Genomic DNA, 27,238 nt, shown 5'->3' with positions numbered 1-27,238 from the left:
AAACCATAGCCTGTCCCAAACATCACGGTGATGGACTCAAGTGTGTATGGGCCTATTCTCTCCTTTTTGTAGTTTTAAAGGCACAAAAGCACATTCGCTTAAGTTAGCTAAGGAAAATCTGTTATTCAGCAAGAAAAATAAAAAATAATAACAGTTCAATGAAACACGTAAAGTGGTGGGTTATACGAAATTATGGAAGTTCTTCTCATTGTCAAAATAAGGAAGAACTAATAGCAAGCCTGTTAAAACCACAAGTGAGTGAAATCAGACCTAGTGTGTTGCACACTTCGAAAACTGAAGAATATTGCCCTGTGATGCCTGGTTTCCGATGTTTCCTCCTTCATCCAGACTGAATCGTGCAAACAGAAAAACAATTGGTTCTGATTATGAAGACAGTGTATATGTGGGACTTCTATTCATTTCAGCGAGAATTAGATACATACAACTGAGACTATAATCTGGTCCCTGACATTTAAAAGGCCACAGGCCTCTAATTTTTCCCTGCTAAAATCTGTGTACTTCTAAATACTGTGAAATTTATATCCATGGATTTTAATGAGGAAAGGCACCATATAAATTCTGAGCAATCTTTTCAAGACATTTAAATTAATTTCTGGAACAAAAGATGTAAACCAAGAGAGTTTTTCTGGATCTAGCTTTCACAATAATATGGATAATTAATCTTTCATTCCAAAATTTCTCTGGGGAGAATGGTAAATGGTTTTCATTTGTTGCTAAACATCAATCTTAAATGACTCTAAAGACTGTGCCTTGATTTGTCATGCAACATGTTGCATATTCTTAATCTGTTGAATAAGGACATTGCAAGCCATATTTTAAAAGACATCACGCAATTATCTCCCTTCAAAACAAGGGAATTAATGCAATTTTTCCAATTCTGTTTCTTCTTAGTAAGGTTATATTTCTTTATATTAATTACATATCTCTGCTACATTACCAAAAAATTCTGACTTAAAATACCTTTAAACCATGTAATTGTGCAACTGTCTTCGTCCAGACAAAAAGTTCTGGAAGGTAATTTTGTTTCTTTTTTTTTTTTTCCTTTTAATCTTGTGAGCTAATTCAGATTTCATTCTCACTGGGGTACATTTGAGGCTGTAGAAAAGAAAGCTAGTCTACCTTTGCTTAATTTGACTAATAAAAGGGAGACTGAATAGCACCCAATACGTAGAAAGGTGGCCAACACCACAGAAATAGTAAATGTTTGAAACTCTACCTTTCCGTATTAATGCATGGGCAGCATGGGTGAAACAGAAAATCACAAGCTTTTTCTCTGGCCTGAGCTGGGTCTGGCTCTTTGGATTTCAGCATAAACATGAAAAAGGATGGAAGAGGTCTGTGGTGGCTGGTTCTGCTAAGAAAAAGAGGTAAATCACCTTTATGTATTGAGGAATTTATCCAAACTTAGATTGATTGATAGTGCTAGCAGTCTTATTTAAATACCGAGAAAGAACAGTTAGAAATTGTACCTGATAAATTCAGGTAATGCCGAATGCAGAAACTCTTCTATCTCTCTTCAGTTTGAGTAAGTCAGTTCAAAGTCTAATACCTTTAATGACATTTGTTATTGTTTGGGATACTTTCCAGTGTTTTGTTTCACCTTTTTTTTTCTTTTCCTGTGATGATTAGGAAAATGATATCCCGCAGACATCATCCTTGGGCATACTAGCACAGTCCTCAACAGGGTGTTATGAGTGACCCAGAGACACAAGATACCTTACCTCTTCTCCAGGCTCATCTCAAAGTCCAAGGCTGATTTCTGAGAGGTCTTAGGCTTCGAAAAACTCTTCTGTCATTATCAATAAAAAATAGACCTTGGACAACAAAGGCAATTAAAGTATTCCAGAAATAATGAAGTCGTCTCAATGTACCGGCCTACACTCAGGCCATGTATAGACGTTCAGTGAGGGTGTCACATCTATGACACATCCCAGTTCAGTACCACAACGACCCACCCAGATTAACCTCTGTTCAGGGCTACTAAATCCTGGCTGCCAGCACAGCTGATGAAAAGTCAGGATGCTTAAATTAGTCATTTTCAAGTGGTAATCTGTATACACCCCATTTTGATTGCCCGGATTGTTGACTAGTATTTAGTAATCTGTGGGTTAGTTGCTAATGTTGCAGTACTGTACCTGAAAAGTCACCACACACTAAACATGTACCTGTAAAATCAAAAGGCACCAGAGAGACACTAGTGAGGTAGAGAGAATCTGAATGTTGCGAGAATTTGAAGGGCAAGGATGGGAAAGAGGGATTAAAATAAAAGAAATTATCCTCCAAAACGCCAGCCCGCTTTCGCTGCAGCTTCGGGCCTTCATGTTATTTTGAACACAACTGAAATAATTTAAAAAAAAAATAAAAAAAAATTGGAATCCATTCAAAACATAGATAGAAAATAAAATAAAATAAAAGGAGTGTTTGAGATATCTGTAGGTGCCGCCAAAAATGTGGACTGTATAAAGAAGGAACAAAAAAACCGCAGAAGGATGGAAAATAGCAGCTGATTACCTGGCCCTTTGGAAAGCCCATGTCATGCCCCAGGGCTAGATGACCTAAACCTTCCTGAGAAACAGTCATTTTCAGTGCCAGACTCTCCTGCAAGGCGCATTCTTCTAGATTACACATTCTGATACAGCGGAAAGGTCATTATTCAGCTCTGGAAGCTGTTAGAAACCTGAGTAAGGAAATACATTTCTCCATGTCGGCAAAGGCTGACAGATCAATAGCTGATACTGTCTTTGCTGGAAGAAAACCTGGGAGCAGCATCGCTGCTCCACGAGTGATTCCCTGGCAGTCACAGACGATGGAGCGATCATGGAGGCGAAGGAGAACAGGAACAATAAACAGAATAAAGCCCAGCAGAATAATTCCTGCAACCGACTGAAGCTCATCCATAAGTGGAAATGGTTCTGTGTGTTACTACAATACCTCCCTTATTTTTCCTGATGTGTTTGTGCACTGGTTGGCCCCTTTTTCCACCCCCTCAAGTCTCAGTAACATGGGAGAGATGCTTTCTGACAGACAAAAGATAATCTTACACTTGACTTCCAATATCAAGGCATTTTAACTGGCACACTTTATATTGAATAATTCATGGGTATTCAAGCTTTACTTCACTTCACAAAGAAAGTGCTTTCTCTTAGCAGCGACAGTAGATATGAGCAGCTAATTCATTATTTAAAGAGATTAAGTATTAGCAACTGGTATGGGCTCTTCAGAGCTCTTTTTATTCCCTTTGCTCATGTTATCCCCTGCCACTTGCCTGCCTAGTACAGATTTTAGATTGATTTTACCATATTAAAATCTTTTTTTCAACAGAACTCTACCCTAAAACCTCACCTTTTCCAGCGTTGCATTGTCCCACTTTAAAAATGTAAAGTAATAAGTAAAAACTAGGATGTGCTTGTGAAATGCTTTGAATCTCGGTGAGCTCATGGGAAGACATACAAATGCAACATTTTCACTCTGGTTTAAAAACCAGCAGATGAAATTTGGGAAAGGGGAATCTGTATTTATGAATGGCCTCCAGATTCTCACACGGAGGGCCAAGGGGAGGAGGGATGTTTGATTGAAATGATGCAAATTGCTGATTGTTAAACTCCTAAGAGCTGCAGTTGCGTTAGATCAACTTCTTGCACCTGGAGATTTGTCTCCTTTGGGATGCAGACCCTTAAATGCTGAAATCAGGTGGGATGTTTTCAATGTTAAAAGCTCGATCGTTAGATATTACTTTGCAGACAGGTACATTCCTTTGGACCTGAGAGAATTAAGCTCATTCCATCTTAGCAAAACTCCTACGACCAAATTCTCATGTAGATTGAAATTAAAGAGATCTTTCCCCTGTGACTTGATGAGTCTTCAAAAGCAGCCTTTAGTGTCTCCACAGATCACCATTAGTAGATTTTTAGACACGCAACCATATGTTTTGGTAATAAAAAGAGTGAAAACTCAATCAGAGTATAGCTGGAGAAGATCTTCCTACTGATCCTCCCAGAAAACCTGCCCAGTAGTATGGTCTTTACTTCACCCTACTGCTTGTTGGGTCTTCTAGCTATGCTGGACTCTCTATGCATGGTCACATGTGGTGTGAAAAATATATCCACACTGATGACCATGCGTGTCAGAACCCTGGCCCAGGTTGCCCAGAGAAGCCGTGGCTGCCCCATCCCTGGAGGGGTTCAAGACCAGGTTGGATGGGGCTTGGAGCAACCTGGTCTCTTGGGAGGTGGAACTAGTGGTCTAGTGGGACTGGGGCTGGAACTAGATGATCTTTAAGGTCCCTTCCAATCTAAATCGTTCTATGATTCTAAGTCAGGGGCAAAGGCATGCCAGGGTGTAAATGGCACCAAAGGCTGCCATGCCATGAATTCAGCTCCTCTGTGGCCATACAACTGGTGCAGTCCACAGCACAGACCCCTTTTTTGGGTCCTTCTGCTGCCAGTGCTTTAAGAGTGACATACCAGCCTTAGCAGTGGTGTAGACTTACTCTCTAGAGGAAGAATACACATGTATAGACCTAAAAGCCTCAGACCAGCAAAGCGTTTAAGCACATTACCAGGTTAATGTGAGTAGCCCCTGTAAAATGCTTAGCTGTTCAGAGCTAAAGCTGAAGAGCTTTGCAGGCTTGTGCCTGCATTTCTGCAAACACTGCGTGTCTCCTTGGCAGCACAGGGATGTCTCCTCCACCACACAGAGGTGAGCTAAGCTGAGATAGTTTTTGTCAGTGCATGGGAAGCGTTTCTGCCCCTGCTGTTGGGGTGGAAACCATGCTGATATAATTAAAAATGATTAGAAGGTAGGAACCATCAAGATGGTAACCGTCCCACGAAAATATAGGTCTCTCACAATTAAGCAATTCTGCTGTGAACACCATGAATCAAGCCTCCAGGTAAGCAAAGGGTAAAACAAACTGAAGGAGTCTCTTCCTTGTATCAGGGGAGGACAAAAAGGAGAAGCAGGGTAAGTAGGAGACCGGCTTTAAAAAAATCTGCCTTGATTGATACATTTTGCTTCATTTACAGTTGTTTCCACCCGAGATCAAGCAGCCTATCTCATGAGGGGGCCCGTGTCGGGGCTCTCTGTCTCCTGCGCGTCCACAGCGTGGCAGGGCCACCTCCAGCCTTGCACCACCCGGTCGCCCCCCTCCCCTGGTGCAGAAGCAATGTCCCCTGCACGGCTGGCCACGGCTCCCCAGGCATCGAAACCCATCCCACAGTCCCGCTCGTCCTCAGCAGCAAGCCGTCATTCCTGGGAAGTGCTGGGCTCCCCGGGTGGCATTTCAGGCACGGATACCCGGGGAGAGGCAGTCTGCTCTCTTCTGCGCCAACAAGGGACAAGACAATGAGCTCCTGGCACACAACCAAGCGTTTGAACCCGGGTTAGATTTGGATACTCCACTCCTGCACAGCGTTGATAGTGTCCATGGACTTGTCCTGCCTGGCATATTTGTTTTCATTGCCAGAAGAGTCGCAGGGAACTGAATGACACCCATCTCAGACAGACCAGACAGACATGCTGTTCTAGCACGTAATTTCTTTTCCTTATATATATGAGTTGTTCTCTCATTTGTGCTAAAATAATCAACCTGAAGAGAAGGACAAAACACTTGAGGTCAGCTGCCGCTCCTCATACCTCTCTTCTGCCTCTTACCCAGCTTCACACTTAAATCGTTTTTTTTTTTTTTTTTTCAACTTGTGCAAAAATATGAGTTAGACAATCTGGTTTATTCAAGCTTGCACTCAAATTTTAGCCAAATAACTTGCAAATCCCAGGCTTTACAAGGAAAAAGAGCAATACCTGAGGTCACAACTAAGACTTAATTCAGACCACTTGTTTTAAGCTCCATTTAAAAAAGCTCATAATTTTTTTATTAAAGGAAAAGATATGTTTTCATTCCACTGTTTGGACTGAACTTAAGGAGATTTGATATGATTCTCACAACTTAAGCCAAGCTTAATCACTGTTTTCAACTCAAGCTGGTGGCTGGCTGAATCAAAGCATTGTTACTGGAGAAAGTGCAGAGAGCACAGGGCTCCTTACCTTGTGCAAAGCCACAGCTCTGGCAAGAAAAAGCATTTTCCAGAATAACCTCAGGTACAGGGTTCGAACTTTGTCTTGGAAATATTTGTGTTACCATCGGTATTAGTTACAGCAGGAACAAAAGAGGGATAAAAGGAAGCCGTTGCTTTCCATAATCCCAATAGTTTCCCTGCTCTAAAGGGTGTAAATATTCCATAGGCAATACAGAGAAAACGGTTAGTGCAGAGAAATTAAACACTGGGGTTTGTGATCCCCATCTGCGTGGAGCTGCTGACTGCTTCTTCCACCAATGGTTCTGCTGAAGACAGCGGGGCTCCTCGCAGATAAAGGTAGTACATCTGATGATGGCTCTAATTAAGGGGGTTGTATTCAGAGCTTTTTGGATAAACGCAAATGTTTGTCATCCAGATTTTGTGTCTATTTTTGCAAAAATCTTCAAATGCACAAATAAAGGCTCTTTTGCCGATGCTCTCTCTTTCCTATCTAGGAAGCCAATCAAAAGCTCATTTGAACACAGGGTAACCTTCCCCAGTGTTTTCAGGGGGAAACTGGTTTTTTCAGGAAAACTGGTCTCGAATTCACCTCCCATGTCACTAACACGTCTCCTTGCTAGGGGCCAGCTATGAATGGGAGTGGATGGCCATCACCTTAGGTGGGGCATGCCCTTTTCAACCCTTAAGCATAAACTAAGTGCTGTGAGACTTCTCTTGCAGCAGCAATCTCCAAAATCGGTGCTAAGCATGGTGAGGATCAGGTCAGTGGTAATTCTGATTTTTAGGTAAAGAAGAAAAACACGTTCCAATAAAAAGTATATATACCCTTGCATCCTTTTCTTTTATCGATCCTTTGCATCAGAGCAGGTACTAAAAGATATGCAGCACTAAAAATAGATGACATTCTTTTCCCTTCTAAATTGGAGGCCTGTTTTCAGAATACATTAGATTGTATATTTTTACTGAAAATGGATTTTACATTAGGAAAAATAATAACTGCATCATAGACTGGACAAAAGAGCGGGCTCAAAAAGTCTAAACAGTTCACAACCAGCTCATGTTGTTTTTATTAGACAATACAAGACGTGTAAAAATGCAAAAGCTTTGTTCAGTGATTTAAACATATTTTGGCTTAAGATTATTGGCTTCCATAGCTTGCTGTGTGGGTGGTCTAAAACTATGTCAAAAGATATTACATTTCCCTCAGAATTTATACATTCTTCTCTTTTATAAAAGACAATTATGTCTACTAGGCAAAGGTAACCTAGCCTCATTTTGTACAGAAATAAAACATAGGGTATTAAAATCTGTGTTCACAGAGATAAAACACACATATCACGGTCCTTAGACTCTCTCTGATCCTGTCCCTGTCACCAGCAATTTATCTTCCTAATTTATCTGTCCAATATCAGAAATTTCTAAATTGCATTAAAGCAAGGTGATTGTCTATATGATGACATAATGCTGTCCTTTTAAAGTGTCTCTCTGCTCCCTGCTCTGCCCTCTAATTATTTTAAGGAAGAAATAAATTACTTTTTTTTCACATATGGAATGACCCATTTCCTTCTGTAGGAAGACTTTTGATTGCAGAGATGTTGTTTGCCAATAAACCTTCCTTGAGACAGCTGATCTCGCCTCTGGGGAGGGCATCGGGGGCTATTTTTGAACTCTAGATCCAGAGACTGAAGGGGGTTGCTGTCACCTCAGGAAGAGTGAAATGTGAATAAACTGAGGATTCCCTGCAGGACTTTTGCAGTAGGACACCCATCTTCTCTCTGCCTTCCATGTAAAATCCACTAGTAAGGCCAGCACCTGAAGAACCATCTCTGTGATAAAACCTGCCTGCCAGGCAAGTCACAAAGCTGGACCTGACTCCCCATAACTCAGCGACTTTTGCAGGTTATTTTCCCCCTACCAGTACGAGCATCTCTGCTGCCGCAGATCTTCCTGCGCCCCCTACTCTGGTGCTCAGACATGGTCCCACCGGTGGTCCATGGAGCAACCTCTCCCCGCCAGTACATGCACCACCAGGGTTTGGCAGGTAATTAGTGAAACTCGTCACTGGAGAGGGGCAATTTCAATATTCTTGCTGATGCCCCAGGTCAGGTCCTCGCTGCCGTGGTACATGTATAGTAACACAACACAACATAACACAACATAACACAACACAACATAACATAACATAACATAACACAACACAACATAACACAACACAACATAACATAACATAACATAACATAACACAACACAACACAACACAACATAACATAACATAACATAACATAACACAACACAACACAACATAACATAACATAACATAACATAACATAACATAACACAACACAACACAACATAGCAAAAGCAAGGTAACATGCTTTTATTCTGTACTCTGCTGTGCCTGCTGACCATTACATTTCTGTTGCTCTAACTAGATTTCAGGGAGCTTTTCTCCTGCAGAAACAATGCGCAGTCATCAGCAGCTTCCTAAAATACATGATTTCATTTAGGGTTTGGAACAAAGTGTTAGTGAAAAGGAGGCTGGAGACAATAAACAACGTAGACACTTATTCCGTCTCAAGTACAGACAGGCTACGAGCGTAGATGTTTCTTGTTTCACAGTTTGAAAACACATTTAGGAAAACAAGGAGAAAATACAACCAGAGAAATCTTTTCCCACCCTTTATTATACTTCATTTTATGTATGTACGTATATATGTTGAGTAAAATATATAAAAGGGAGGATCTCACTGAAGCAAAAGTGATGATTGCTTAACCACAAACTGGAGCCTGATTAGGTTAATATTAAAGGTATCCTTAATTGCTAACATACATACATACATACATAACTGATTGCCTGCTAAAATGTCTGAAATGATTAAAGGAAGAATTTTTCTTGTAAGGCAGCTCAAGAAAATGTGGAACTTTAAGAGAAATACTGTATTAGCAAATAACTGATAAAAAGATAACAGTCTTAAAACAATTGATCTTTACAAAGAGCACACAGGGAACTTTAAAACAAATACATGGTAAGGGTAGTGTTAACTGAAACCTTCTGTACTAAATAACAGTTCTTATGATTTTATGCGGGTTGCTCTACAGAGTAGGTCGTGGATTTTTTTACTATAGGCAAGCAAATATGTTTGGCTTTATTGGAGCAATGAGATTAAGGAGAATTACCTACGAGGTAACTGTTCACTTCAAGTGAACATTTTAATTGACAGATGGAAACAATATATTTCTTCTCTTCAGTACATAAGATTATATGGAAACAGATTATTGTTTTTCATCCTATAAATACTTGTAGATGTTGGGGGATTAATTTGAAAAATTAATCTTTCAAAGTGAGTTTTTTGTATATATGAATAAAACAATCTATGCATACTCCTTGCAGTGGGGCCAAAATGAAACTTTTAAGGTCAGATCTCAAAACTTTACTCAACAGCAAGGTCAAGGAGAGAGTTGCCTGAAAAGAAATTATGCAATAAACCCACTGAAAAAGCTTATGTGGATATTTTTTCTATGAAAATGTTTGTAGAAACATTTTTCTATTTTCAAGTTTTGTCTGAGAGATAACATTTCTTTGAAAAAAAGGCAGGTTTTTTTGTCCGTTTAGCTGAAAAGGCATTTCTGTCTGAAAACAAAATGTCTCATGGAAAAAAAAAAAAATCGATCCTTTTTAGTTTGAGGCTTTTCTTTCACTTTTGGCATTAGAGTGCTTTTTCTCTTGAGTTGTTTCTTCAGGGCATGAGGCCAGACTGGGGGGTGGAGGGCGGGAGGTGCGATGGGGCTGCAAACCCCCAGCCAGGGCAGCATCCACCACGGTTGCTCCGGTCTCCCAAATGCACGTGGGGCCAGGGGCTGCTGGCACTGGGTCGTTTCCGTGCCTGAGGTGCATGGCATGGAACGATGCCACCACATCAGGGGACGTGGTGGGTCCCAACGTGGGACATAGCGCGGGTGGGGGGCTCAGCTTCTTCACTAGCACTGACCCCGGATCCGCTCCTGCCAACAGCAATTAAATGGGAATTGACCCAGGGAGGAGGAAAAACCTGGGGAAGAAGGCACCAATGTGTTTCCCGTTTATTAAATAAAAAGCCATCTGTGCTGTGCTTGGCCGTGGAAACACTTGGGTAGGACTTGCTTTGGGGATGCTGGAGGCAGCGTCCACTCACAGCATTGGTGCGGAGCGGCAGAGGGGATATGGAGGAAGGGAACAGGCAAAAGGCTGTGGGTGAAGGAGAAACTTTCCAAATCCCTTGGCCTTCCGTCTCCTTATCCTCAAAACCACAAATTCCTGGCTGACTTTGTTCTGCGTCATTCTTGAGACAGCCGGACCAGACCTGCGGGGTGGCCTGCAGGTCATGCAGCCGAAACTCCAGAGCTCCTCCATCTAGAGACGAAGGCGGCAGCAGTGCAGCTTTCCCTGATGGACCTCCGATGGCTGCGATAAAGGTTTTTGTGCATGTGGACACTCATTCTCTGAGAAACAGATTGGGAAGAAAATTATTAAAAATGAGTTCATGCATGAACCCTCCCTGCAATGACACTGAGTACTTCACAGCTGTCCTGCACAGGATTAATCTGCTGGAAACAGAAGGCTCAATGTACTACTAACATCAGCAGTTCAGAAAAGCCATGTATTCTTACATATATTATTCAGACACTACTGCAAGAAGGAATTTAAAATTCTGTTTTACAACCAGTGTAGATACAAACTCACAGACGTCTATTGACATGCATATATATCTGTCCATCAGGCTTTATTAGACACCTACCTATACACGCATACGCCTTCTGAATAATTTTCCACATCTCAAGTAAGACAATTTCTATCCTGTGGAATTCAAAGTAAATACGAGGGGGTTTTATCTCTTTAGTTTAATATCTACATTGGAAAGTGATAGATATCTAAAGAAATATAACTGCCATTGAGGTGGGTCTATATTGTACATAGAGGTATCTAGAAACAATGTGATTTACACAAATTTCCACTCATTTTTCTTCTCTATGTAGGTTTCACAATTAAACCCCAGACAAGTCTGCTCCATCAGTGCCTATTTTGACTCACCTAGAATTTAGCTTCCTAAAAGCTTCCTTTACTTTTTAGGATTTTAATTACTGCCCTCGCATTTGAGTTTCAAAAGCTGGTTTATGCATAACCCTCCAGTCACTTTTGAGTGACTGCTTTTTCACTTCATCCAGACAACCTTTGTTTCCATGTGTGCCAGATGTTTGCTCTTCTAACATGTCACTTTGCATCTTTCTTCCACAGCACTTGCTCCACAGCCCGTTCCACGCGCCTCCCTCTCTCCTTCTGTGCTAGTACCGTACTTTGATACCTTGCTCTGTGTTTTTATGAACTTAAATAAGCCCAGTTTCAGTGTCAGAGTTTCTCCTGTGGCGTGACTGTGGTCCAGATCTTGCCTTTGGATGTGTGCGCCTTCGGGTCCCATTGTTGTTAACAGGAATTCCACGCGCATCTTCAGGGGACGCTTTTGCTCTGAGACTTCACCTGGTGAAAAAAACCCTTGATCTATGAACACTTTGCCAGGATCCACGTATGACAATCCATAATACTTGTGGCATTTGTATTTTCTAGGGAAGTACATCAACACATGCCCACACATTTTATTTATGGTCTAACGGAAGTGAATATGACAGTAAAAGCACTTTGCATGCCCCCATCCAGAAGCCTTTCTCCAGGTGGAGCACACGCAGAAGCAACTGGTTGTTTTGCTGCATACGGATTCACTTGCTTGGGCTGACACTTTTTGCTTAAAAGGTAAGTCTCTGAGAATACAGAGGCTTGGATATATGAGCACCACAGATTTGTGTTGAAGGTACATCCCTTACAATAATTCCAGAACTCAGTAATATTGGGTTTTTTTGACTCAAGTGATAACTAAGATTTCAAGCCCAGAAATGTTGTTTCCACCACCAAAAAAAAAACCAAACCCAAGAGTTAAGAAAGAGAAAGAAGGTATTTCTTGGTCTAAAAATCTGTCTTGGCACGTAGTAGAAACAAACAATAGAGAAGCGCCTTGCCCATAAATCCGAGTTTGCCTTTCCAGGACACTGTATGCAAAGATGACCTCTCTTTCCCTTAGGCCAAACTCATAACCGTTTCTTATTCGTTTCCCTGGCTTGCTTTCCTCTTGCAACCAGCTGTTCTCCAGTCTATTGTGTTTGCTACCAGTCCCCATCGAACTCTTGGATCCGTAAGGTTAACTCCACTGAGGTTTCACCATACCACCAACACAAGACCTTGGCGAGGTCCTCCCCAGTTCTGGGCAGTCACTACGTGGAGCAACTTTCTCACTCCTTTCATTTTGCTCAAACGAAGAGAAGTTCACACTGATACTACCTTATCACATCTCAATCACCTTCCAGCTTTATAAAGTAATTTTTTTTTTCCTTTGTGAGATACTTTCATGTGATTTAAGATCCCACGGAGTAAATGGAGAAATCACTAATAACCTCTCACTGCGGCAAAGTTCTCAACAGCCTGCGAAACAGTTCACGTTATTGTCAAGGAAAGAAGATTAGAAGAAAAACATCTTCACATTCAGATATGAAACAAAAGGCCTTTTAGAGTTAAATGGTTACATTAGTCACATTTGAAAGTTAAAAATTGCTTCTTTGAGGCCCTTGCAGCTGATGGTACAAAAGATAATGAGGTTGTGGAAGCCAATACTAAGAGAATTTCACTACTTGGAAGTTTGAGTAATGTAAACCAAACAGCGCAGAGATCCTGGCTCTGCACAAGGTACATAATGCAATATTCAAGGATATCGCTAGAGTTGTATTTTGTGTTTTGGAGAGGTGCCAGAGAGATTTTTAAATTATCTAAGTTTTGCCTCCTCATTTCCTTTCTTTACAATGTACAGTATATGCCTGTGCTTTTTGATCTTTAAACAACAAAAACAATATGAAAAAACCACAGGGGCACAGCTGGGTACCAAATAACTGTGTTTACTAAAAATATACAAACATGCAAGGCCTAGTTATATACATATTGCTGCTCTGGCTGGTTTCTGGTGGCTCTGAAATGACGAGTACAGTGAACGGCACTAGGAGGTTTGCAAGCTATTTAAGGGGAAGCTACTCTCTGCATATACACTGTACTAGACAAATAACATCTGGGAATGTTATAGTTCAATGGGATTTTTCTCTCACACATGAACCATGTCTTTCTTATATTATTTATATATTAGATACACACACACGGCTCGTACACATACTGTGTTGAGGAGCATCAGAGAAACAAAGTTTGTAGGCATGCCTCCCCAAACCTTGTGTGACAAAACGCATGATCCTCCCAGAAATCCCACTTTTCTTATCCCCTTCGCTCACTATAACACAATTGTCACTGAGACTACATTAAAAAAATCACAAAGCGAGGCACTCAAATACAAGAGAAATGGCAGAAAAAAGAGGCTCACACTTCATTATTCAGTCTTAAATTATATGATGGCATCCTAGTCTTTTCAAAGATGACTGTCCCATTTAGTGCCTAGGATGGTTGGTGATTACTAATGAGATATCTCATATTTCGTTTTCTTTCTTCAATATATCACCCTTTGCTTTGTTTAAAGCTTTGCTGTAAAAACAGTGTTATTTACTTCTTAACATCCTCTTCTGTGGGTCTCATCACTGCTTCATGGAAAAAGGGGATAAAAAGCTATAACCAATAATCCCACACATAAATGTGGGGCAAAGAGATGCCCAGTCAGATATGCTGGTTTCTGTTATTTTAATGGCATTAGTTTTGCACAGCAGTTCAAACAGCTTCCACAGAATTCCTTTGCAGCTGTGAGCTGTAAAACAGGCTTGTGATTTTGTCTAAATTTGGGTACACTTTCCCAGAAGCAGCCAATGCCACGCATGTGATTCAATGCCAACTTTTGTCGAACTTCAATTACATTCCTCAGAAATCGATTAATTCAAACTCTTCAGAGAAAACACTGGTAATTTCTCTGATGAAAAATAAAACAAAAGAAGGTAGTTTTTTTACTAGCCCCATCTCAGATATGGCTAACCCCATTCTGAAATGTTCTGAAATTCCAACTTAAGGTTGGGAATATTTTCACTCAGACAGTTACATTTTTTTGATTTTTTTTGATAATAAAACTGTCTGAGAGCTCGACAGTGGACAATGTCAGCCTACCAAGACAGAGCATCACTAAGGGGTCTGTGGATCTATAGTCTGACCTGCAAAACTCAAGATGTTAGAGGAACTTTAGGGCTAAGAGCATATCGTGATGTGGTGGTTTGCTCCCCTACAGTTTACCCTCCGCTCGTTCGTGTGTTCTTCCTCTGCTGTTGCAAGTCACATGGCTGAGAAAAGGCAGGGCTCGACTTCAATTGTTGTGGCGTATCTGTGTTTTATTATATACTTTATGAGTCCACACTCAGAGATGCACTGCATCAAAAGATTAATGGTTATGGTTTTAAGATTGCATACACTGAATTATTGTGTTCTGTAGTGCTGGTACAGCATCTACGTCTGGCCTCCTTAGGCTTTGTTTGCATCCCTTGGGGATATTTTAAAAAGTAAAAATAAAATAAAAAACAAGCACAAAAAGGAATCAATACTGCATATGTTAAGCTTCCTGAGTCCTTATCTATATCGTGCTACATCTCTAATTGTAACGAACTGGGAAAGAGTAAGGATTATTGATTGTAAAATAGGATTCATCTTGCAGATTTTACTTCCATGACTTCCTGAGTCTAAATCCCAGATTAAGTGAACAATGTAGGATAAATTTTCTTGATCAAATTAACTTATCAGACTTAGCTTCTGTGTAGGTTTTTAATGGTAGAGTAGCAAATAGCTTACATTTAACATGGAATATCTAAGTAAGTGCCATACAATAAACAAGTGGTTCAGGTTTTGAGAAGATTAAGGAGGGCGCACGAAACCTTTGCTTCTGGGTAGGAAAATATAACTGTGAAAATGCTGTTTTACAGTGAAACAAGGGAACTAGCTTTTATTTGGGGGGGGAGTGGGGGGTGGGGAATGAAGGGAGGAATTAAAAAAAAAGAAAAGGATGGTGGTTTTCAGATCCATGGAGCCTTTCAATCAGTTTAGGGTGGATGTAACCTGCAGTTCTCAAGAGGCATTTTAACCTTAAAGACCTTAAAATAAAGTTAATGCATAGATGATAAGTCACTGTGGCTTAAATGAAGTTAATGTGTAGATGCTGAAGTCACTGCGGGTATCACTTGTGGTATAAATTAAAGACCCAGAAGACTTAACTCTACAGCCTTAATAGGAATTCAGGCCATTTGTTGGGCTAAGTGATTGGATCTACGAGAACAGGACTTTTTCTATTTAGCTAAGTGTTTCATGGTAGTTTTTTTCTGAGTTCTGAAATTCAGACGTGAAATTTTAAATAAAAAAACTGAGAAAGTGCCTGTTCATATGTACATTTCAGTGTTAACCACTAAGCCAGGTGACTTTCGACGCTCTCCTACCTCCGAAATTCCTATGTTCATGTACCTCCATCCTGTAGTCCTTCCCTTTCTTTTTGTTTATTGAATATACATGGGATACAATCAGTGATGTATTTTGTGGTAGTTTCTCAGTGAAAATTCAGGTCTGCTGAGGAACAGACAGAATTATTGAATTTGCTGACTTACAAATTAAACAAAGTCGAGTACTAATGTGTGTAAGGAGAAAATAATAGATTATTTCACATGCTTCGTCCTATTTCCTATATTCCTTAATTTCTTACATTTCTTAATATTTCCTATTCCACATCATTGCTAGAAAGTGACTCATCCCAAGAAACCATGCCGTATATACCTGCTTCTTAACTTAAAGTATACCAAAAGTTTTTTACAGGATGTTATGCCTGCTGGACACAATAGAGAAAACTTTTTTTTCCCCCAGGTGAAAAATTACCTTCCTACGCTTCTATTCACCTAGTCTCGTGTGACTGTTGCTGTTGTATTGACCATAATTTGCAAGACAGACATGTCAGGAAGGTCAAGGTGAGGCTTGAGGGGGATGTTTGATGTGTGGTGGAAGAAGACACAGGGATGGCCATGAGTGAGTTCCGTCTGTGGAGCTCAAATTTCTGCTCTGCACACATTAGCAGACTAGTTGCTCATTACATTTACTAAGATAGCTCAAATGCTGAGCTCAACAGGAGTATCTTACCTGCAGGACAGATTACATGACATCCATATGCCCCATGCTACGTTGTCTCCAGGAAATCCACGCCAGAAAATCTCTTACCCATGTCTCCCCCTCTTGCTAAGGGGTGCAGGAAACATGTCGTGACCCCTCCTGTTGTGCTCGCTGAGAAGGGATGCTCCTGTGACTGCTCTTCCCGTTCCTTCTCCCCCTGTGTCACCCGGGGGTTGGGAGACACTGGATCAATCCTCTGCTCTGTCAGAGCCGCCTGCGAGACCTGAGCAATTGTGCTTTGACATCTGATCTCTAAAATAGTGATAACAGTATTTTCCTCCCTCAGAGGAGTTCAGTGATGATAAATACATGAAAGACTTCTAAGGTTTTCTGGTACTACAGAAGCAGATAAGTTTCAAAAATAGATTGAGAGATCAGGGGTTTTTTTGTATAAGCTCCAGAATAGCAAAGCGTTCAAACCTAAAACTCTAGAATCTCAGCTTCCTTTCAGAAAATCAAAATAAAATAGTAACACATTTTGCCTCTAATAAAACATCGCTTTCCCGTCACTTTAATTCCATTCTCCTTTCCTTTTCTGATGTATATTGTAACTTGATATGGAAAGAAGATATAGAACCCCAATAATTTCAAATAGGAATATAATCTTTTTACAGGAAGCCTTGATTTATAAAGCCAACTCCCTGAGGTACAGACAGGTTTATCATTCTGCTATAAATGTCTGAATGCATAATGGAATGCAGACTCTAATTTCTATAATGTGTTTGGATGATACATTGCTCATTGAGAACTGCAGATGAAGCCAAAGAAGAAATCTCAAACAAATTCTTTGGAAATTTCGGTCTTCTAATGCATTATTAAGGATTTCAGATAACAGGCAAAAAATGCCGCACAATCTTGTGAAGTCAGAAGAGAGTTTGTAAGTTAATATTTGACAGCAATTTAATCTGTAATAATAAAGTTGCTTTTGCTTTCAGGCGTTGACAAGTACCAATAGAAATGCAGAGCCCCAACAGTTTAGACTGGAGTCAGCTTTTCATGAGAAACAGGAATTATTTATGGTTATGATATTGTTATGTTTGACTAACAATGCACATAGACACTAGCCAGGTCTAACGCAAGGATAACAAAGGTTTGGTATGCTACTTAATTAAATGCACACTTTGGAGGCTCTGTTTTCCCACTGAAATGATTTGTACAAATAAATCTTGATTATGACTGGATTTACACCCACTATTAGAAACCCATCCAGATAGCTTCTTTCTTCTATTTTCTTTTCTTTCTTTAAGTGCTGAATTGTTTGAGCTATTTCAAACCAAAGAAAGTAACTGGTTTTAATTAAAGCACAGCTAGAATATAAAATGTGTAAGTCTTATTAAAGTGCCTGGGAAAGACTATTGCAATGTATAGATGCTATTCCTTTGTTGCCAGCTCTTGTGATGTTATCAGAAGAGTGGTAATATTTGATGTTTTTCTTGAAAACCAAAGTTCTTTGTATCATGTGTTAGTTCAACAACCTCAGCTTTTCTTTCAGGGGAAAAAAAAAAAAAAAGACTAAGGTCCTCATGTTTGATGGGGAAAATTTGAAAATTTGATCTCACGTACCTTAAAAGATGACAAAGCCAGAAGGCAGTGGGGAGAACACAATATTTATTTTTAAAGTTTTTTTTTAAGATCATTATTTCAAGACTATCTCATGGGTTTTTGGGGCCTGATTCATGAGTTTGGAATGTCTGGGTTTGGCCATACCGCCTGCGTTGTACAATTTTAAATGATCTCAGCATCTGTGAGTAGGTCACCGCCTTCCACTCTGCTGCCTTCCTTTAAACAAGTAATTAACAACAACAACAAATAATTTTTTTTTTAAAATCATTTGGCTTGTTCGTAGAAAAATCAGATCATCTGGGCAAAGCTGTGAAGGGGAAAACCTTGTCTTTCTGCAGGAAAGAGAGTCTTGAGTGCACTTGGTACCCATTAAGTAGGGTGCAGAGGACCGCGGCCATGGCACGGGAGAAGCAGCATGGACAGAGCAGCACTGTCCTGAGAGAAACAGTCCTTCCCTTTGACCATCGCAAAATGCTCCAGATGCAGACCAGACTTGACACAAGGGTCACACTTGCCCCTCCTAACTAACAGAGTTAAAAAAAAAATAATAAAAAAATGCACATATTCCATCACGCTATACAATGTCTTTCATCCCTCTCTTGTCTTTGGGAAGCAACTTTTTAACTAGGAAGGACCAAGGAAAGCGCTGGCATAGACAGGAGAACTCATACTCCAACATTTCTCTTCGCATCCCTCCATCCCCCACCCTCCTTTTTTCTTTCCACCCCTGGCACCCTACAAATGATGACTGACCACATAGTTGATAGCTTTACCCTGAAAGCTAAACTTATATAAATCTGAAATAAATCTAATGTTCATTGGTTTAGAAGTCTGCATTTGTAAACAGTCTGAGGAAATGAACTGTAATTGCAAACTAACCTCTCTGTTAATTTTTGGGGCAGCACTAAAACCTGTTTGTTTTATTCTGTTTTATTATTAAAAAAAATAGCTGGGTTTCTAGAGATAGGGTATTATTTGACGCTTATGTGCTGTCACTTAAAACAGCATGGCTTGCCCACCTGACTTTTAGGTATCACCTGTGGAAGATCTGTCTATAGAAAAACAGACAGGTATGTCACAACCCATAAAGAGCAGAGCTCCCATTTCCGTTAACGTGACCCACACGAGTTCCTGCTCTATGTTTCTGAAATCCCTTAGTCTTGTTTTCCACTTGGCAGGGTCGGGGGGGGGGGCGGGGAGGGAATAAAGGAAAAACAAAAAAAAGACAAAAAAGGAAAAAAAAGGAAAAAAGGAAAAACAAAAAAACAAAGACAGTGATCTTCCTGCTTGAGCTAGCAATGCTGTTACAGAGCATTTCAAAGTTAAATTAAAACATAGAATTGTGGAATTGCTTATCCACACTTAAGTCTAAGTGATTCTCGAACACACTCATCTGGGAGATTTCGTGAAAGCCATCCCTACACTTTGCTGAGATGTCATGCAAACCCTAGGTCATGAAGCAACAACTAAACCTCACAACCTAGGAAACGGTCTGTAAGCTGGAAACAACAAAAGGACACCTAACAAGTCTGGAACAGCAGGCTGAACAACGCGGTCCCTAATAGTGCTGAAGAAACACTGACTTTTTCCCCATTTCTGTCTCATGTCTTATGCTTGGATGGAAGAGGTGGGTCCTAGGCTTTGTGGGTTGGCTTCAACCTGTAAATCCAAGAGATTTCCCTGACCATTGGCAAATAGGGCTCCCAGAAATACATCTGTCATAAAGACCTTTGCTTCTAGAAAGTGCTCAACTATTATTTACTTTAAAATATAGCTTTTTATATTGTATTATCTCTTTCCTCAAAATTTAACATCAACTTCTAGGTCAATTATTAGGAGAAAAACTATGTGTTAGTTTAAGTTGGCAATTATTTTTTTTTTCATATTTGCCTTACCGATGCTTTGTCATCATACACCTTTGTACATCTTCTGCCTTGTGTTGGATGATTGGTTGCATGGCAATGGTGGTTACACTAGGCTGGAACAGAAAACCTGCTATATCAGGAGAGCAAAGATGCATATTTTCAACAGAGACAGGGAAGACAGTCCTTCCTGAACAAAATTTTGTACACGGAACTTTCACCTTTTAGCCCATGTTCAGCTTTCAGGTTTTATTCTCATGGCTGAAAGACAATTAATGTTTGATGTTATAATAAGTGATGTTGGACTGTAGCTAAGGGCCGTTCTTGTGGCTTGCAAATGCTGTGTGTTTGTTAGCTACTTCAGAGAAAAAAAAAATCACAATTTTCCACATGAAGGTAATGATCTTTCAGGGTGGAATCCCTTAATTCTGAATATATTGTTACCTAGATTCACTAGGTTTGGAGTACAGATTTATTTTCCCTTAATTGGAGCTGGTCATTTTTGTTTTGAATTACGGACTGCCTAATAGAGACATGTTTTACTGAAAGCACAGTTTCAGGCCTAACAACGGCGATGTAGTTAGTAAGTGATTGTGTTGAAAGAAAAGGAGATATTTTCCTGCACCAGAAAATTAAGCACAGCATTTTTCAAATGTTAAGGTTCAACGGGGTTTGTACTAAGTGGCTCTGGCATGCAAGCGTCTACGTACAGACCCTGTAACCCACAAAACATGAGGGATCAGTTCGATGAGCCCCAGTTCTGCTTGTGTGAAAGGAATTTTGCTGCGCAGCAGCAAAAGCACATGGAGAAACTTGCGTTGTCCCGTAGGGTAGGAGAGGGCAGACCAGGGGGAGGATCTTCTCCACCTCACCCTTTCCACCGCCCTACTCCTTGCTTCTGCTCAATGTGTTGGTCCCTGCGAGTGGAAAAAGGGAAGGGAAACCCCTTCCCCGATGTGCACGCTCTCAAATGGTACCCAAGGGTGTAGCACGAAGAGACGGCCACTGTTCAGACCTTTGGTGGTGAGGCAGCATCCCCCAGGCACAACACTGAAAACCGCCACTCATCTTTGTGTGGTCAACTTGTTGTGCTGCCGCTCTTCACGGATGACCCCGGGAACAGCGCTCACACACGCTCTGCCCAGCAAACCCTGAAATGTAAAGAAAAAGGAGCACAAACAAGTCCATGTATTCTGTTTATATAGCCCTAGAGATTCAGATAAAGAAAAACAAACATAACCTTTTCAGCTGTTCCTCACAAGGGAAAAAGAAAATGAAACATTTGATTATAATTGTTTTAATGAGCTTTGATTCAAAATGAAGTCATAATGGTCTGGTTAAAAAATATTCTGTTAATGAGCTTATATTTCTATCAAAGTGTGCAAGATGCAAAATTCTCTGAGGATAAAATTAAACAGCAAGCAATATTTATTTGCTGATGAATAAAATCCTGCTTATTCCTTGAAAAAAAAATAGTATTAGTAATAGTAGTAGTATTAACAGCAATAGTAATGGCAGTAAGACTGGTAGGAGCACAGTAATAATAATCTAAACAGACAGTCTGAGGTTTTACCTTGAAATTAGAGAAATGGTATTGAGAATATCCGCAGGTCTAAAACCTCATCTTTGACATGCAAAACTCAGATCTCACTATAGGCCACCTCTAAGTATTGTAAATGCCTCCACACAGTTTATTTTTTATTGTAAACTACTATTTTTTCAGAAAGATGCCTAGGATACCTAGGATATAAAAAACTGCAAAAAAGAAAAAGAAGAAAAGAAAAAGCAGGGATGCAGTGTGCTAATTAGGGTAAGCCATGTGTGCTCCCGGTGAACAGCACTTCTCTTATCATTGTACCATTAGTAGAGTGTTTGTGTGTTCCTTACGTTTTATGGTGTTGCACCGACTGCCATGCGGTTTTCCATGTCACGTACTCCAGCCAATAACCCAACTGTCCGCCAGCCTTGGAGCCCTGCAGAGAGTATGGAATTTGCCCTTTTAAAGGATACCCACTCTTGAAAAGGATCCTATATTTAACGATATTTTCCCTTTCATGGGCCGCAGAGAGTAATAGGATAATACGTGAGAATGCAGGAATATATTTCGTTCTGACTCAGAATATTTTTACTCTGATTCAGATCTAATTCCTTTCAAATCTGAACGCAGATCACTCCTTTAGATTTCCATGTCAAGATATTTCTGAGCGTTACCTTGTGCAGTGTATTGCCCCCTCAGTGCAACCACTCATTCTCATGTCAGTTGATTTGCCTAATCAGGCTCCGGTTAAACAATGCGACTTGTCTCCTGTAAAAAGAGACAGCTACAAGCTGTTGTGTTTGTAGTTTCCGTTTCAAAAGGAAAACAAAAAAACTAACATTGGCAGGATGGATTTCAAGACCAACTCTTAATTACATTAAAAAATAAAATTTAATTAGCGGGATGCAGGAAGAAAGCAAAATAATATGCACGGCTCTATGAACACATAATGTTACAGAGGTATTAACTGTAAACACGCAGGGATGGTTGGATTACATAGAAGAAACCTGTAAAACGTTATGTAGTGGGGAAAAAAGGCATGGAAGTGTTTAAATGATTTAGCTTCCTTAGATCCTGAATCTTCATGAAGAAGAGGTTGCTATATTACAAACCCGCGTGTATTGGGTTTGGTTTTTTTTTTAATTTCTTTCCATAGACATACTTCTTTAAAAACACGTACGCACACATTTACAATGAGAGTTACCTATAGCAAGAAAAGAGATGGTGGACCGTTGGGCCGAGATATGGCTAACTTTGTTCCAGGCATCTTACCTCATGAGAAAACACATTTGCAGGAGAGCTTTCTGACAACCTGCTGTGCTTGACTCATCCTTAATTATTGTCTTTTGCAGTGTCCGTTCCTGTTTGTTCCTTGGCGCGGAGGAACTTTGGGTTTGTTTTTATTCTGTTGGTTTTCTTTTCCTTTTTGTGTGTGCATCCGTATCACCTTCACCTTTTTTTTTTTTTTTTTTCCCCTCTGCATCCCCCCCCCCCACCCCCCCGAACACATTGTCAAGGACTATTTCTGGTCCCAGCTTCAACCCCCCTTTAAAATAAAGAACAAACTGCTCCTGGAGTGATAATTCTACTTAGGAATGGATAGATTCTCACAAGCTTAAATCCTGAAAGGTACACGAAATGGTCTGCTCTAAACCACACGTTGCCATGGTTACATCCTTCTGCGGCTCAGATGGGGATGGGGGCCAATTATCAAGTTTTGTTTGCTTGATTTTAAGTAGTTTGTTACCTGGATACTCAACAAATAAGAAAACTGAAAAAAGACTTGTTTTCTTCTCCCTTAACTGAAGGAAAGAGAAAACAGTCATACCTGAATGTTAAAAAATCCAGGGTTTGGATTCTTAGTTGCACAGTGAAAGCACTTCTGAACTATTTGCTGTAGAGAGGGGTGGAACGAGGCCTGCGAATAGATTTTGCATTAGTGTCGTACCGTGAACTGTCGAAAAAGCAATTGATCACGCAATATCACTGTAAATCACAGGCGGGTGGGGAGGCAGGGTTAAACGCTGCTGGTTTTTTTATCATTATTTAGACAATAAGAGTGTTTTTTCCGCAAGGATCACTAGGATATCTAATTAATGAAAGAAGACGTGCTTTCCGCTGGGTTGTAGCACACCGACGCTTGCCTGGTGTCATTCATATTCCTGCTTTTTAAAGATCTTCTGAGCGTGCTGTGTATGGTACCCTGTTCCCGGGCTTAATCAGAAGCTTTGGTAACAAGCCGAAGATGGAAGAGTGAAGTTGGGTGGAGGAAGCGAGGGAGAACAGGACAAAATTAAAATGCCATCCTGTCAGTGTCCCTAATAGTTTATATGGGCAGTGACAGAACAGTATTTTAATTTTTATCTGGTCTCCTTTCTACTCATTTATTCCATCTCCTGCTTGTTATCGAAGTTTCAGATTAAACTTAAAGATATGAATGTATTGCCATAATAAATTTATAAGAGGATATTTAAAGAGCAAAGATTTGAATGACACAAATGAAGCTCAGTGTAGCAGAGCTGAAGAAAGGATTTGCAGAGAGATGCCACAGCAGTCAGAAATGACTGCTAGAATCTCCTTAATTAAAAAAAAAAAAAAAGAAAAAAAAAAAGGACTGGAATGCAATAGGCACAGAAGGTGCTTCATATAAATTTAGGCTTAACTTTAAATTATTGATGCTATTTTAAATAATCTTTAAAAAGGTTAAGAAAAACTAGTTTAAAGAAGATTATTGAAATGTAAGCTAGCTATTTGGAACATGGGAAAACTACGATGTTAAAAAAGGGACATAGATTTCCAATACGCACCTAAAGTTTGTGTTGCTTTTGCCTCATCTCTATTTCACCAGTTATTTCTACAAATGGCATGAAAAATGATGTTTAGACAGCGTGGCCTTCAGATTTGCTTTTGTTTTTTTCCTAGTGAATAGGACACATCTGTCTTAACAAAACAGGGAGCCGCCACTTTAAGGCAAAATCTTTTGGTTCTTGCTTTCTCAAATGAAAGATGGTCCTGTTTATGAATAACTAGTTTGCAATTTGTTTAAATTACAAAGAAGAATCAAAGAGCATGGCTTTTCTTTGCAAATTAAGCAAAATTGATAACCACCAAGAAGGCTACTAGCACACAGCAGAACTCTGCAAACACCAGAAGAGTGAGTGAGTGAAAAAGTGATAAAAAACATATGTGAGTAGTACAATTCTGAAATTGTAACTTTTAATGTGTAATCCTGATTGGCAATTTATTTAAAAAAAAAAAAAAATTAAAAATGATTACCAGTCCTAGCCCTGAAATCTTCCTTTTAGGGAGGTAGAAGATGTAAGAGACAGAAAATCTATTAAAATGTTAATACAAATAATTGCAGTTTGTGACAGAGAGTTCTTGGAAGCAGGCTATTGCACAAGAGCCCTGTGAAGGAGCGTGGGGAGGGAGAGCAGAAAGGGAAGCTGCAAATGCAGGAGCAGGGAAAGGATATTTAAAAAGGGCTCTCCAAGGGACCTGGAGCTGGTTAAAGCCGAAGTGGCTCCTGAAGGGAAGGGGAACAACTTTGCCAAACTTAAGGGCCCATCAAGGATATGGGTTCTTTAGGGATATCTGGGAGATGTAGCTCTGGGAGGTGTAGCTCTCTGTTACCTAAATTTTCCAAAAGGATAAAAACTTCCCTGCTGCTTCATTTCAGCTGCTTTTCCAGGCTGAGGACCTTTGCCCATCCACTCATCGGGCTTTGAAGAGCAGAGATGTTTCTCCTCACCTCCCTAGGTCCAAGCAGCAGCCAGCCTGGTGAGTCCCGCTGACGAGAGAGATGCTGCCTCACCCCTTTTGGGGGAAAGACTCGAGGATGGACTCAGAAACGTCTCCTGAAGTACTGAGAGAGCAACGGGGAGGGGAAGGGAACAGCCTCTGGGGAAGAGCGAAGTGAGAGCAGACACACAGGAAGGATGAAGGGCTCCCGAGCAGCACGTGGTGTCCGGACGGGTTGGGGCACGCTGGGGGATGACCGGCTCCCTCCGCGTGAGCTGATCGTGAGAGCCTCGGGGTTTTGTAACAGCTCTGGAAAGACGGGGAAGCTGCATTTTCTGGAGTCTGGGGAAGGCATTAGAGAGCAAAATGGGGAGGGAACGGTAAAAGGGATGGCATTTCCGTGGGAAGTATAAATCTTCCGCAGGACGACGGAATGCAATACCATATTATATCGATGGATGCTCACACTGCCTGGAGACATACTAGTATCTGTGTACACATACACATAAAGTAACTTAAGTGGGAACCGTCAGGCCATTTATTTAATAAATTGGTTCTTTTTTGCTACTTCAGTGTGGGCTTTTTCCCAGTAAAACATCTCATTCGTTCTTCACCTGCATGTGATCAACCTTTTGTAGAGAAGATATAAGAAAAATATACGCTCAGACACTACAGCTGCAGGAAACAGAGACAGAAGCAGAAGTCTTTCTTTCAGTTACATGGCCATTTTTCATGCTGAATATTCAATTGCCCCGAGCCAAGGATTCTTATCACAGGGTAAAGTAAGATTTTTACATATGAATACTGCCCTGCAGCTATGATGATACTGGTGGTTTTCATGCTGTATCACTACAAATAAACATAGAGGTGATATTGAGATTTATATAGCTAATATGATGTCTTCTTGCAAGGGATAAATACCTATGCTTTCTTTGCTTTCCCTGAAATCTGCCGCAAAACACATTTTTGGGGCCAGAATTTGTCTTAGCAAGCTTAGACTCAGTTGTAGGACTCAAGTTATACTGCAGACAATGAAATGACAGAGCAAAGAGCAAGGAGAGAGGAAAACATACAATAAAGAAGTGAACCAGAGTTACGGCTAGACACTTCATATCCAGATGACCGCCTCCTGCCAGCCTGGCTTATGAGAAGTGGAAATACACAGCTCACCCTCCCATTTAATAACAAGCAAACAAGCGGACAAAAACACCAAAAAATCCCCAAACCGCGTTGCTGGGGCAGGTATTTGGCTTCGCAAGAAGAGGTGCTTGTGGAGCCGAGTTATTTTTGCAGAGCCTCGGGAAGTTTCTCCATCCTCCTGCCGAACCCCCTCGGGTGGCGATGAACAGCCACCGTAGGGCGAAGGGGAACGGGAAGGGGGAGACACTGAAATCCTACCCCGGGGCCAGACCTGACGGGGGACCAGAAGAAACCGAGCTGGAAAAAAAAAACGCTTCGGCAGGGGAGGCTGCAGCCAAGAGCCAGCAGCTGTCTCCAGGCTTTCCAAGGTTGCAGAGCAATCCCAGTGCATTCCTGGGGACTGCAGCGCCGGGCTGCGGGCAGGAGCCTCGTGCCTAAATATTCTCTGTGGCTTGGCTGTTTCTTGGCTTATAGAATTCAGTCAGAGCCTTTGGCGGGCTCTGGATTAGCTCTACCTTTAGAGCTCGCTTGGACAACGCTGGTGGAGAAAAACAGATGTAACTTGTAACAGCATAAAAAAATCCAGGAACTCTGCAAATATGTAATTTTCTTGAAAAAACAAACAAAACCTGTTTTCCATAAAAATAATTTTAGAAAAGAAAGACTATTTACCTTAAAAAAAAAACCCAAAAGAAAAAAGGTATTAATTTTCAAGGATGTAGTTAGCGAGTGATGGGCAAAATTGACCCCTGGGGTAATATCATTTAAACTGATTGTGTTTGTACCGTGGTTTAATTTAACCCAGAGTGCGTGATAGCTGGTTCAGTATGGTAATCATACTGCTCCTGAGAAAAAGGATGTGGCAATCATATATGCATAAAACACTTTTTCATTTCTAGCTTTATCTCCTGTATATTAAGCTTACACATATTTCAAGCTGTTAGTTGACTGAGGATGTTAACAGAAATGCAGTTAGATGTTGTACCTAATAAAGATATTTGGGTTTAAGCTCTAAGAATTAAATGGAAGCCTAGGCAACCCAAATTTCCCATTTTGGATACAATGGCTGGTCAAGTGCTCAGGAGCCCTGCTGGATGTAGCTCCTCACTTATTAAAACACACACTACACACAGTATATGTATTT

Source organism: Larus michahellis, chromosome Z (genome assembly GCF_964199755.1).
Source record: "Larus michahellis chromosome Z, bLarMic1.1, whole genome shotgun sequence".
Taxonomy (NCBI): Eukaryota; Metazoa; Chordata; class Aves; order Charadriiformes; family Laridae; genus Larus; species Larus michahellis.
The sequence above is the reverse complement of the archived record's forward strand: the minus strand, read 5'-3'. Positions refer to the sequence as shown.